Source organism: Corvus moneduloides, chromosome 15 (assembly GCF_009650955.1).
Source record: "Corvus moneduloides isolate bCorMon1 chromosome 15, bCorMon1.pri, whole genome shotgun sequence".
NCBI classification, from domain to species: domain Eukaryota; kingdom Metazoa; phylum Chordata; class Aves; order Passeriformes; family Corvidae; genus Corvus; species Corvus moneduloides.
In genome coordinates, this window is record NC_045490.1 from 18,242,854 (window position 1) to 18,257,188 (window position 14,335).

The following is a 14,335-nucleotide window of genomic DNA, read 5'->3' on the forward strand; positions in this document are numbered from 1 at the left end:
ACAGCAGTGTCCCCCTGTCCCACAGCAGTGTCCCCGTGTCCCCATGTCCCACAGCAGTGTCCCCATGTCCCACAGCAGTGTCCCCGTGTCCCACAGCAGTGTCCCCGTGTCCCCATGTCCCACAGCAGTGTCCCCCTGTCCCACAGCAGTGTCCCCATGTCCCACAGCAGTGTCCCTGTGTCCCTGTGTCCCACAGCAGTGTCCCCATATCCCACAGCAGTGTCCCTGTGTCCCACAGCAGTGTCCCTGTGTCCCCATGTCCCACAGCAGTGTCCCCATATCCCACAGCAGTGTCCCCGTGTCCCCATGTCCCACAGCAGTGTCCCCGTGTCCCACAGCAGTGTCCCTGTGTCCCCATGTCCCACAGCAGTGTCCCCATATCCCACAGCAGTGTCCCCGTGTCCCACAGCAGTGTCCCCGTGTCCCCATGTCCCACAGCAGTGTCCCCCTGTCCCACAGCAGTGTCCCCGTGTCCCCATGTCCCACAGCAGTGTCCCCCTGTCCCACAGCAGTGTCCCCGTGTCCCCATGTCCCACAGCAGTGTCCCCATGTCCCACAGCAGTGTCCCCGTGTCCCACAGCAGTGTCCCCGTGTCCCCATGTCCCACAGCAGTGTCCCCCTGTCCCACAGCAGTGTCCCCGTGTCCCACAGCAGTGTCCCTGTGTCCTGCAGCAGTGTCCCTGTGTCCCACAGCAGTGTCCCTGTGTCCCCATGTCCCACAGCAGTGTCCCCATATCCCACAGCAGTGTCCCCGTGTCCCACAGCAGTGTCCCCGTGTCCCCATGTCCCACAGCAGTGTCCCCGTGTCCCACAGCAGTGTCCCCGTGTCCCCATGTCCCACAGCAGTGTCCCCGTGTCCCACAGCAGTGTCCCTGTGTCCTGCAGCAGTGTCCCTGTGTCCCACAGCAGTGTCCCTGTGTCCCCATGTCCCACAGCAGTGTCCCCATATCCCACAGCAGTGTCCCCGTGTCCCACAGCAGTGTCCCCGTGTCCCCATGTCCCACAGCAGTGTCCCCCTGTCCCACAGCAGTGTCCCCGTGTCCCCATGTCCCACAGCAGTGTCCCCATGTCCCACAGCAGTGTCCCCGTGTCCCCATGTCCCACAGCAGTGTCCCCGTGTCCCACAGCAGTGTCCCCGTGTCCCCATGTCCCACAGCAGTGTCCCCCTGTCCCACAGCAGTGTCCCCGTGTCCCCATGTCCCACAGCAGTGTCCCCATGTCCCACAGCAGTGTCCCCCTGTCCCACAGCAGTGTCCCCGTGTCCCCATGTCCCACAGCAGTGTCCCCATGTCCCACAGCAGTGTCCCCCTGTCCCACAGCAGTGTCCCCGTGTCCCCATGTCCCACAGCAGTGTCCCCATGTCCCACAGCAGTGTCCCCCTGTCCCACAGCAGTGTCCCCGTGTCCCCATGTCCCACAGCAGTGTCCCCCTGTCCCACAGCAGTGTCCCCGTGTCCCACAGCAGTGTCCCTGTGTCCTGCAGCAGTGCCCTGCAGTGGGGTGGGCAGCACACCCAGGCTGCAGCCAGGCTCTGACCACACCTGAGGGACTCCTGCAGCAAGACCCTGCTCCCTGCAGAGCCAAAACTCAGCCCCCCAGCACCAGGGGAGATTTGTCCATCCCGAGCGATGCCCAGCGGGGTTTGCTGCCCCAAGCCCTGGCGGGGTTTTCCTGGGGCTCTCACGTTGAACTTTTAGGGTTTGAATAAGGGCTCTCCCCGAAGCAGGCAGGGACATCAGAGGCATCTTCAAAAGGGGAAAATAGATGTCACCTGCTGTTATGTTATGAGAAAAAATGATGGATCCCAGAGAGCCCTAATGCTCCCTCTGGCCCCTTTACAGCCTGAGTGGCACTGCCATTCCCCACCAGCAGGACAAGCATCACCTCTGCCTCCCAGCTTCCCCAGCTGAGGCATCCAGAGCCAGAGGAGCACCAGGGGGTGATCCCAGCTGGGCACTCCTGGTGCTGACCCGTGCAGGAGGAGGTGGTTGGCGCAGCTGGCCGGGCCTCCCTGGTCCCAGCATGAAGGACTCAAATGCTCTGCAGGCACAAAAAATATTTCTGATTTTTTTCCCCAAATTCAAAAGCACTTCAGAGATTTTCAGCTGCAAATCACAATCATATTAGGGACTGTTTTTCATCGGCACCTGCACAGGCTGGTTTGGAGTCTCGCAGTGTCTGCACCAATGGGCTGCCTGGGAGAACGCACCCTGCAATTTTGGCATCTGGTGTGCAGGAGTACAGTAAATATTTAACACCATCAGACCGAGGTTTCCAAAGGACTCTAAAGAGATTGATTTCCCCAAGCCCCTGTGACTGCAAATGGAAATTTCTTGCCAGCTTCCTTTCAGCCAGCATTTCCCAGAGAGGCTAAATGTGGATCTGGGCTGTGCTGGAGGAAGTGGGGACTCGCAGTTCTCTGTTGGGTGCCGTGCCCAGATCCCTCTGCTCCTCAGCGGTGGCTGCAGCACATGGGGTGTGACAGGGACGTGCTGTTCTGCTCAGACACCGTGCTGGAGCGTCTCCTGTGACACCGGGTGTCTGATCGTGTTTTCCCTCTTGGCTCCCTCCATGCATCCCCATCTCCTTTTTTTTTTCTCACTGAGGGTGTCTCAGCCTGCTCACAAATCTGGTGTTTCCAGCCAAGCTCACAAGTGCTGGGATCTGGGGACAGGGCTCCATCCCTGGCTCGTGCTTGTGGGGGGCTGAGGCTGGGAGGATGTGCTTGCAGGGGGGGTTAGGGGGCAACCCCCAGGGTCAGTCCAGGCTGGGGATGAGCAGCTGGAGCAGCCCTGGGGGAAGGATCTGGGGGTGCTGGGGGTGAGAGCTGGACCTGCCCCAGCCCAGAACCCCCCTGCCCTGGGCTGAGCCCCAGCGTGGGCAGCAGGGGAGGGGGGATTCTGCCCCTGTGCCCCCTCAGGTGAGAGCCCACCTGCAGAGCTGCCCCAGCCCTGGGGCCCAGCACAGGGAGGGCCTGGAGTTGCTGGAGAGAGTCCAGGAACTGGCACAGGGTTCCCAGAGAAGCTGTGGCTGCCCCTGGATCCCTGGCAGTGTCCAAGGCCAGGTTGGATGGATTTGGAGCAGCCTGGGACAGTGGGAGGTGTCCCTGCCATGGCAGGAGTGGCACTGGATGGGCTTTGAGGTCCCTTCCAACCCAGGCCATGCTGTGATTCTGGGATTCTCTGACTGGTAACTCTGACGTTCACTGCCATGGCCAGGAACAGTTGCTGTCATCACAAGGACAGACCCAAATCCCCGTGTGACACCTCTTTAAAGAGAAGCTGGATGGAGTGTCCCCCACAGGCAGGGTGTTTGTCCTTCTGCTCCTCACCTGCTGCATGTGCTGGGACAGCCTGAGCAGCTCCCTGGCACCTTCCTTGCCAACATTAATGTCCAGCCCTGTGACACGCAGCACAAACCGTCTGGGCAGGGACATGCAGGGATGTGACAAACCAGAATGGGAGGGAGACACCAGCATTAAATAATGCTTTTGTAAACAGTCTCTCTCCATGTTTCCTGCAGCTCCTTCAGGCCCTGCAAGGCCCCAGTGAGGTCACCCCAAAGCTTCTCCTCTCCAGGCTCAACAATGCCAGCTCTCGCAGCCTTTCCTCCCAGCAGAGCTGCTCCATCCCTCGGATCATCCTGGAGCCTCCTCTGGCCTGGCTGCAGCAGCTCCAGGCCCTTCCTGTGCTGGGCCCAGGGCTGGGGCAGCTCTGCAGGTGGGATCCTGCTCCTTCACCTCCTCGGGTGCTGGAGCACAATTCCTGTGACCAGGAAAACGGGGCAGAAAGGAGGTGCTGAGTCTGTCGGGGCAAGGCCACGGGCAGCTCCCTGTTCCAGCCAGCCCCAGCCCCCGCAGCCGCTCCTGTCTCAGGCTCAGGAACGTTTCCCCATCTCACTAAGCCAGAAACACTAAGCCAGGCTCTTCTGAGCTTGCCTGAGGCCAAGCTGTGCTCGTGAGGAGCCGCACGCCACGGGAGGCAAAGCCTGGAATGAGGGCAGGGAGCTGTCCCCAAACCCTGTCAGGGAGCATGGCAACAGCGCTGGCTCCGCAGGAGGAGTGGGCAGCACAAAGAGAAGAAACATAATGGTGTCAACACAAATTTGGGCTGAAATGATGTGAGTGAAATCCCCAAAGATGTGATGCCAAGAAAAATAAAACCCAGCAGAATGCCAGAAAACCAAATTACAACAAATAACGTGGGGGGAGGGCAGAGGGGGAGAGGAAAAGGACTGATGGAACAGGCAGAAGAGAACGCAGGCAAGGGGCAGAGGCAAGTGGCATCAAAGCAGGTGGTGCAAATCCCAAAGCCAGGCAGTGCCCGTGGCAGGGCAGGCGGCAGGGCCTTTGGGTGCCTCCCCTGGTGTCCGTGGACATTTCCCTCCCGGTCCCTGCTGGGAGCTGTCTCCTTCCCTTGCAGGTGTTTTCCAGCCGCTCCTGCCCTGGCACAGCCAGGCACAGGGTGGGATTCTTGGGGCTGTCCTGTGCAGGGTCAGGAGCTGGACTCGGTGATCCTTGTGAGTCCCTTCCCCCTCAGGACATCCCATGATTCTACGAGTCCATGTTCTCCCAACCCTGCTGTCATCCAGGGCCAGGATGGCAGTGGGAACATCACCCAGACACCACCCTGAGGCCACTGTCCTGTCTCTGCCACCCCAGTCCCAAGGCTCTCCTCCAAACCTCCACTTGTCCTGTACTGCAACCAAAATTACAGAGCACATCTTGATTTCTGCACTTGTCCTGACGAAAGGCACCAGTAAAGGGCTGGACAGAGGTCGGGCAGCACTGGGAAATGCCAGCCCCAAGCCTCTCTCTCCCCCAGCATAGAGCCCTCGGTGTTAAATTCGTGCTGTGTTCGTACCCTGAATGGAGCTGCAGAGACAACAGCAACCCTGGGACATTTAGTGCAAAACCAAGTTTAAATATCAGTATTGTGGAAGGGAAATCTCTGTCATTCTCTGCAGTGCTTTTCCATCAATACCACGCTGCCTGCCCTGTCTTTGTGAGGGCAGGGAAGGGGTGGGAAAGGGGTGCAGGCAGGGAGGGATCATGGAATATCCTGAGCTGGAAGGGATCCACAGGGATCATCAAAGTCCAGCTCCTGGCCCAGCACAGACACCCCAACAATCCCACCCTGGGCACCCCTGGGAGCTCCTGGAGCTCTGGCAGCCTCGGGGCCGTGCCCATTCCCTGGGGAGCCTGGGCAGTGCCCAGCCACACAGGCAGGAGTGAGTAGGGCATGCACAGGTAGGGCCAGGTAGTTTGAGTGTGACCAGGGCAGCCAGGAAGGCCACAGCTTCATCTTCCAACAGCTTCATCCAACTTTTATGTTTGGGTTTATGCCGGGTTATTTTTGCTCTGTCACCCTGTGACGGGATGGGGAGAAATCCTCACCCTCGTGGTGAGAGGGATTTGGGCTTTGGTGAAGTTCTGGCTCTAAGCCACAGATCTATCAGTTTTCCTTTTCATTTCATCTGGAAATCTTTGCTCTTGAAGGCTGAGTGACAGCAGGAAAGCTGAGAAGTCACCTGGGAGGGATCTGAACTAACAGGGAGAAAGCCCAAGGGAAGCCTCACCTCCTGTCCATGTTCTTCCTCTGGCTCTGTTCCTGGGGGTTCAGCATTAAGGACCAAGCCCACCCGGTCCCCACCCCATCCCCTGCCTCCTTGCAGTGGGGACACTCAAAATAATGCTACCCCAGCCGTTTGCCATGCAGGGAACATCCCCCTGCAGTGGGATTCGTCCCTCCTCTGTAAATAACTCCTTCCTGCAACCTCACTTGGAGGATTATTTATATCTGGCATAAATCTCCCCCAGCAGGAGAGTGACGGGAGCCCACGATGATCTGGAGGACGCCTCGGTGTGGGGAATGTTGCCCTCTGAAGGGAGATGTGAGGGGGTGACTGGGATGGAAACCCCTGGGCCAGCCCTTGGTTCCTGGATCATGGGCTGCAGGGCTGAGCTTGCCTGAGATCAATGCCCTAAAGGAAAAGCCAGGCTTCCCAGAGCTCCAAACCCAGCTTAAAGAGAGGTTTGGGAGCTGGCAGCTCAGCCCTGCCCCGCCTTAGCTGTGCTTCGTTGTGATGAAGGATCCCTCCAGCACCGGCACTGCCAGGTCCTGCTCAGGGGCTGCTCCTTGGGCCACTGCTGGCATTTGGAGCCAGTGCCACCTTTCCATGCCAGGGAGCTTCATCCCCACGATCCCTGGCACCCAGATATCTCTCAAGGAGCCATAGGAGATGTAGCTGCTACAGCAGCCAGGGCGGGCTCTGGTGGGGCAGCTTTTAACAGCAAGAAATTACTTCCCTTTCCCTTAAATGCCGCGCCTTGAAGCTTTTGAACACCGGTGGCTTCTGCAAATAAAAAAAAAAAAAAAACCAAACGGGGAAAAGGAATAGATCTTTAAAGGCCAAGAAGCCCATTTAGCCTCTCACAAACACGAGTACCCCGGGGCAGTTTCTCGGCGAGCAATTTGCGTTCGGTTCCGAGGAGCGTGGTACCAAACCCATCCTCCCCTCTGCTCATGCCCGCCGCGGCCGCGGCTCTCCCCACAAATCAGCCGCTCCATGGGCCATTAAAGCCTTTAATCGGCCGCCTCGGCAGCAGCCGGAGCACAAACAAACCCGCCAAGGTGCTGGGGAGACCCGGCGCCAGGACTTCGGGAATGAATGCTGCCTTCAGCGGGGTTTGGTGGGATGGTGTCGCAGCGGGATCTCCGGGTGCTGCCCTGTCTCTGCGGCCGAGGATGAAGCTGATCCCCAAGTGAGACGGGAGGACACGTCCTGCACGGAGCCGTGCTGGAATCGGGTGCGGAAGGGGCCATGGACAGCGGAGCTTGGATAGGTCCCACGGGTGCCAGCTGGTCGGGATGGAGGTCGGGCGGGAGCAGGAGGGGTGTGGGATCTGCCCTTCTCCTGGTTCCCAGCTCCCAAGCGGAGACTGATGGCTCAGGCTGGCAGCGATGGGACCCATCCACACCCTGCCCAAGCCCCCGCTGTGGGGAAAGCAGGAGCTTCACCCTGTTTGTCACCTGGGGGAGGTGGCAGCAGCGTGGCCGGTCCCAGCCCCAGCCCACAGCCCAGCAGAGCTCCAGGCGAGCAGGAAAGCAGCTCACGGAGGTGATTTACACCTGGTTCACGCCGTGCTGTTGCCCGGATCCTCTGCCCCAGAGGAGTGGAGTCAGCCGGCGTGCGGCGCTGCCCACCTGCAGGCACAGCCCGGCTCGCAGTGCGGCTCTGCTGCCTCTGCTCGCCCTCCGTGCTGAAGGATTAACAGCAGCAATCTTGTTCCCAGCCACCCTCCAGATGATACAACATAATAAGACAGACAACAGCCCCTTGGAAAAGAGAAAGTTATAGTTCCCACAGCAACTGTAACTCAGCCACATTACACATATATATATATATTAAGGCATAAATTTAACAACATATATTTTAATGTAAAATACCAGCAATGCACAAGGGGACAAATAACAGTGGTTGAGGGATCCATAACGTTTGGCTTTCCCTGCTTCCCGCTGCTGGAATCTCCCCAGCAGCAGCACAGCGAGGAAGATGGATCCATCCCACTTGTGGCCCTCTTCCACCTGCTCCCGGTTTTGGCAGGGACAGGCACAGGGACAGGCACAGACACCCCAATCCGTGCATCTCCGGGCCACCCACAAGCACAGACACGGCACAGTGCATGGAAAAGGTGCGCAGTGCAAGGCACATCCCACGGGATGCCACGGAACACGCATGGATGCGGCAGGGATTTCTCCTGCTGCTCATCAGGCTGAATGCAGAATGAGATCCTTTCGATAGAGTTCTGTTGTTTTGGGTTTTTTTCCAACTATCAGCTGGAATTGCACAACAGGGATATAATTCTCGATTACATTTTATGAAATGGCTCAAACCCGTGTCGTTTTAGCTCATTTTGCCAGGCAGCTCCTGGCTGCCGGCAGCGAGGCATGCGCAGTGCTGGCCCTGCCTGTGCCAGGCTGCTGCCCATGGCTGGAAAACCTTGGGTGGCTCCTGCAGACCTGGAAAACCTTGGGTGGCTCCTGCCTCTCCTTGCAAACAGGGTGCCCTGCTCTGCTCCCCACAAATGGGGTGCATCCTGCCATGGCACAGCTGCTTTCTCTCCCAGCACCCAAAATCCATCCTGGAGGGAATATATTCCCCATCCTGGGCCAAGAGGGGGGTTAATGCATGTCCTGATGTGGTACAGCCGTGCCCAGGGCTGCTGCTGCTGGGGCAGGAGATGCTGAGGAGGTGGGAGCAGCCTCGTTGGGGACCTCCCCCCCATCCTGGGAGGACAGGGGATATAAGCTGGGCTCCTTGCTTTGTGGCCAGGGTGCCCAGGTTTGGCCTTTGCTCTGCTCCATGGGAGCTGGGCTGTAGCAGGGCTGGCTCTGCTCACCTCCAGGTGCCCAGGTCCGCACCCCAGGGCTGGCTCTGCTGCTCCCAGGGGGTCCCTGGAGCAGAATAAAGGACATAAAACCCTCTGCTTGCAGCATTTTATGCCTGTGTCTTAACTCGACACGGCTTTATATCATCTTGATATCGCGATGAGAGGAGCTGAGCTGCGGCTGCGGTTACGGCCGACGCTGCCTGGCAGTCTGTGGTATGAGCACCTACGCTTGCACTCCAATTAGTTCGCTTAATTGCATCGTCCCCTCTCTGGCTGCGCTGTGGGGAGGGCTGCTCTGTGCTGTGCTGCTTTGCTGCCTGCTGTGGCCCCTCTCCCATCTCCTCCCGCGGAGGCAGAGCTGGGATCGTGGCAAGGCTGAATTGCAGTGCCTGGTAGAGGAATGCATATATCTGTATGTATGTATGTGCGGTGTTTACAAAGCAATCCCAGCTAATCTCTCTATCCAGGCAGGGCTTTAGGATGTCCTTTCAGCAGGGATTTGTGGAGCTTGGTAGTTATTTCCTACGAATGCATTACCCGGGGTTTTGGATGAATAATGTAGGTCCTTGTTCTGCAACTTACTTACAAATGTCGAACCTTAAACCACTGAAGTCAATGGATCTACTTCTGCACTTAAAGTTAGGCACAGGCTTAAGTGTGGCAGTAAATCAGGGCTGTGCAGCCTGCCCTGGTCCTGCTGCTGGGGGGTGCTGGCAAACGCTGTTAGAATTATGGAATGGTTTGGGTTGAAAAGGATCTTGAAGATCATCCCATTCCACCCCTGCCATGGGCAGGGACACCTCCCACTATCCCAGGCTGCTCCAAGCCCCAGTGTCCAACCTGGCCTTGGGCACTGCCAGGGATCCAGGGGCAGCCCCAGCTGCTCTGGACACCCTGTGCCAGGGCCTGCCCATCCTCACAGGGAGGAATTTCTTCCAAACATCTAATCTAAATTTGCCTTCTTTAAGTTTTACCCATTCCCCCTTGTTCTGTCACTCCAGCTCCTGATGCAGAGTCCCTCTCTGGCTTCCCTGCAGCCCCTTCAGATACTGGAAGGTGCTGTGAGGTCTCCACACAACGTTCTCCTCTCCAGGCTCAACAATGCCAGCTCTCGCAGCCTTTCCTCCCAGCAGAGCTGCTCCATCCCTCGGATCATCCTGGAGCCTCCTCTGGCCTGGCTGCAGCAGCTCCAGGCCCTTCCTGTGCTGGGCCCCAGGGCTGGGGCAGCTCTGCAGCTGGGCTCTCACATGCAGATTTTACCCTCAGTCAGAAAAACAAAGGAGATGGTGATGCATGGAGGGAGCCAAAAGCAGGAAAACCTGATCAGACACCCTGTAGGTGTTTTTGGGATTGCTCTGACCCAGCTGCAGGACCTTGCCCTTTGCTTTGTTGAACTTCACGAAGTTTGCGCGGTCCCTCCTCTGGCATCCCTTCCCTCCATCCTGTGCCTGCACCTCACAGCTCCAACTCCACACCCAGCTCCCCATCACCAGAGAAATTGCCCTGGGGAGTGTCTGCTCTGGGCACTGACACCAGCCCTGGTGGGGACAGCACCAAACTCAAATGTGTGTGTGGCTCCTGCCGTGTCCTCAGCAGATCCGTGGCACGGCCCCGCTTCCAAACACCGCCGGGCACACCCCAGAGCGCTGCTGGGCACGGGGCTGTGCCTTGGGGTGCTGGGGGGCTTCATTTAAACCCCGCTGTGAGGATGGAGGGAGTCCCCTACTGCCAGGAGGGGATGGATACGGGTGCTGAGCGCCCTTCCAGAGCAGGGGGATGAGCTGGGGGGTTGCTGCTGCGGGAACAGGACAGGGAAGCTTGAGTACAAAGCTGGAGCTGGCACTGCCAGCTGCCTCGGGCCAGGAGCAGTTCTCGGACCGGGGCACTGCTGCTCCTCTGCCACGGAGGAGATGGAGCTCTCTGGAAAAGGTTTTGGTGCCGGAGCTGGGCAGCCGTGCTGCAGAGCCCTTTGGAAAAGTGTGCAGGGATGAAATCCCACCTCTGCTCCCTGCAAAACCCCAGGCTGAGGGTGCCCTGGCAGGGGGCATCCCCTGACCACCGGTAGCCCCACTTTGGCAAGTGCTGGAGCAGGGGATCGCTGGGCTCTCTTCACCGTGCCCGGAGCCATCCCAACCACCCGGAGCTGCGCCCTGAGCTGGAGCAAGGGGAGGTGCAGTGGATCTCCCCTGGATGTTCCTGGCTCGGTGCCCTCGGTGCCAGGGCTGCGGCTCTCCCAAGTCAGCAGCAGCATGACGTGAAATCCTTCAGTCTTGCCAAGTGCCTTTTTTACAAATTATTATTCTTTTTTGGCTCCCGTGCCTGCAGCCCATGGGGCGGCACCGGCAGAGGGACCCTCCGGAGCAGGAGGGACCCGTCCCGGAGCACAGCCCACGGGCACACGGCAGAGGCGGGGCTTCAGCAGAGATCGAATTAGCAGTTCTAATTAGCCTCGATTTCCGTGTCACCTGCAGGTGTCCGCTCCTGCTCGGGCTGCATTGCAGAGCTAAAGCATCAATGGGGCCGTACGGGCGGGGGATCCCTCCCGGTGACAGCCCCGGGCTGGCCTCACCCTCCGCTTCCAGGGACAGGGACACTGGCGGGCAGCGAGGGACAGCAGCGCTAACTAAACTCCTCCCGACCCCCTCTGGCTGGCAGGGAACTTCTCCGAGGGGAATCGGGAGTCATGGTAGAGTAGAAAAATGAGGGCACGGGGTAGAGGGGCAATAAGGCGTAAAATCACAGCTGGGCAAAAGAAGGAGAGAAAGCGCTTGCAAGCTGTGAGCTCTGCTCTGCTTATCCCTCCCTGGAAAAGTGGAGTGGCCCTGGGAAGTGATGCTCCCAGCCCATCCCTCCTGGCACAGCTCATCCCACACACGAACCAAAGTGATGTCTTTGCCTTGTTGGGAAGCTGGGACAGGCAGGATGGTGTTTGGGATGCCCTGCGGACAAGGCAGAGCGGGAGGAAGCGAAGGCGAGCTTGAAGCACAGGAACCCCTGGCTGTTGTGGTGAAGAGGGAGTCACGGACACGTCCGTGCCCCCTTGGAGAGCTGGGTGGGCTCTGGCAGCAGCACTGCGAGCCTGATGGCAAAAGTCTTCCTCCCCCACGGTGCTCTCTGGAGAGACTTGTGCTTCCCATGATAGCTTGGACAAATTCTTGTGCGCGAGCCAGCAGCTCTCCTCTTGTCTCTTGTAATTACTGTCCCGGCGTTCTCCTTGAGAGACACCATCTGCTACTCCTCCATCACCAGTCATCTCCTCATCTCCCGGGCGCAGCCCTTTCCCCGGAGAGCTCGGCTGATCGTGCTGATGGTGCAGCTCCCGAGGTCCCGCGCTGCTCGTTAAGCTCAATCACATCAAAGGCAGCTGCTCCAGCACCTGATGCCCCGGCCACGGCCCTGCTGACTCCCCGCCTCCCACAGGACACGCTGGCCAAGAAATGAACAGCCAGGCTGGGCTGCTATGGGCAGGGGGAGCTGTGACCCCCGAAGCCCCTGTCCCCTCTCTCCATGCCTCGCACAGCTGCTGGGGCAGCCCCAGGAGCTCATGGAAGTCAGGCAGAGGGTGGGATGTTCCCGGGGAGGCAGCGGCTGGGCGAGAACGGGCAGCCTGTGGTGGACACACGGGGACCAGCCCAGTGCAGGACGGCTGGGGTGACACTGAGGTGACACTGGGCGTGTTTGGGGCTGTAACAGCTGAAACAGGCACTTTCTGGGTCAGAAACAAGATGCACTTCAGAGAGCTCTGGGGCTCCCAGGAGCAGCAGGGCCGCGCTCCGAGGCGAGGCAGCGGCGCGGGGGAAGCGACAGCGCTCGGCTGCACCGTACGCCCGGTGCTATCAGTCTCCTGCTTTTAATCAACAGCAAATGAGTCTCTGGGGGCCTATTCTCTCACGGCAGCACACCAGAAACTTTCATTGAAGTCAATAGAAGTTACTCACACCCTTAGGCACCAGTCCGTGGTCCTGGGAAGTTGCTAGGGAGCTGTGATTTATGCCGCGTGTCGCAGGCTCGACCACAGCCAGCGCCTGCCTCTTGGTATAATTCACAACTAAATGTACATTTATATAAAAAATACAGTAAAACCATCACATTTTATTAGGGGAGGGCGCACGATAAATTTTTGCATCGAAGCTTCCAGCAGCCAGAGATGAAAAGCGTCTTCAGGAAAATCACTGCCATGGAGACAGGTTTGCATCCTGCTGTATCAGGCGGCTCGTTTGTATTTTTAAGGCATCTCATTAGAGCATTAAATGATCTGTAAAAGGTAAAAGAGCATTTTTCTCAGTGGCTCTGGTGATGGCCAGGCTTCGAGCCCCCACGGAGCAGGGGGTTTTGGGCATGTGGTCCATTGAGCCCACTGAGGCTCGCTGTGCCCCCAGCCCCATCCCCAGCCCGTCCCCAGAGCCCGGCGAGAGCACTCATTTATTCATGCTGGCAGACGTCTTCCTAAAAGCCCCAATAAAACTGACTTTCTCTCTGTTAACCAAAATTATTGTCTACAAAAATATGCGTGCACCTCCTCCAGGGTGCACCCAAAGCTGGAGCTGTGTGCTCACATCGCCGCGCCTCGGATGAGCCGGGGGCCGGCTCCTCCAGCCAGCTCGCCCCTGGCTTTGCACTGGCACGGAAGAGTTGCCTGTGCTGGCTCCCTGCGGGCAGTGCCGAGCCCTCGGGGCTGGGAAATCCTGCTCCTGGCTGCATCTCCCGCGCTCCCCCATCGCTGCTGGCCCCGGTCCGCTCGCTGCCAGCCCGGAGCTGGCGCGGGCTCCCCCCGTGGCAGCGTCTGCTCGTCCATCTGCGGGGCTCCGAGCCGCCCTTCCGCTCCAGCTCCCGCTCTCCCCTCCCAAATCCCTCACCACGGCGCTGTGAGGAGATGCAATGCTGCAAATGAATGATTTTTAGAGACGACCAAGCACCCACGATCGGAAATTCTTACATTGTTCCAAGGCCAGAAATAAAAGCGGCACCTGAAGTTGTGGAAGTGTTGCAGCGCAGCAGTTCGGGTTTCAAACTGCTGCAGAGCTGGCGAGGAGGGCCCCAGCTTTTACAAGCATGAGGGAAGAAATAAAATGGTCGGGACAGCAAGAGATGAGTGATTTTGCAGACATTTGTCCCTTCCCTTGGCAGCGTTTCAAGGACATCTGGCACCACCTGGATGGGAGCGGCTCAGTGAGCGCAGCCGCTCTGGGGAGGAACTGGGGGGCCTTCTGTAGGAAGATGGGGCTGTGCCTGCAGCAGGGATCAGCCTTGGAGCAAGGAAACCCTTTGGAAGGAGCCCCAAAAGCTCCCGTGCATCCCAGTCCAGAGCTGCTCCATTCCCGGCAGCCTGGGGCCGCTGGCAGGAGCCAGCAGGGCTGTGCCAGGGGAGGCGGGGAGGGACCGGCCTGCAGAGCTCAGCGAGGGCTCTGTCACCCCGCGGCTCCCAGCAGCATGAGCGAAATTCCCTGGAAGCCTCCAATTCTGTCTTTCCTGAGAAGATTGGGTTTCATCAGGGTGTGCCTAATGGGAGCCTCCCGACCCCAGCCAAGGCTGGACATGAAATAAAGGTGTGCTTTGCTTCACACACATTGTCTTTTTAAAAAAATGAGTAATTCACAAAAAAGTTGTCCCCACCCCTGCACAAGGACTTGAAGAATTTCTGAAGTGCTCAATATTTTTCAAGAAGCGTTTCCAACCTTTTTTTTTTTTTGTGAAGAAAAGCTTGGCAGGGGAGTGCTTACCTGCTCATAAATTAGCAGCAAATTAAAGAGGTTGTACAGTCTTTTTTTTTTACTGAACCCAGCTCATGCTTCTAAAATATTTGGGGGTGGTAGTGCTGCAGTGGTGCTCCACAAAGGGAAAGTTGGGCTGAGCAGCACCCGGCTGTGCACAACTGGGCTCCATTTTTCCAACAGGGAAAGGTGCAGTGCTGCTGCTGAAGTGCTGAGTGCGGAAGCCCGGGAGC

At 58.4% G+C, this 14,335-nt stretch overlaps 1 long non-coding RNA gene across 1 annotated transcript; it reads right to left on the bottom strand.

The window, feature by feature from the left end:
* Window positions 1-12,463: 12,463 nt before the first annotated feature.
* Window positions 12,464-13,498, bottom strand: LOC116451729. The gene is made up of 2 exons (XR_004243314.1): window positions 13,328-13,498; window positions 12,464-12,646 (listed from the first exon to the last, which is right to left on the bottom strand). It is a non-coding gene; the product is annotated as an uncharacterized LOC116451729 (long non-coding RNA).
* Window positions 13,499-14,335: the final 837 nt, after the last annotated feature.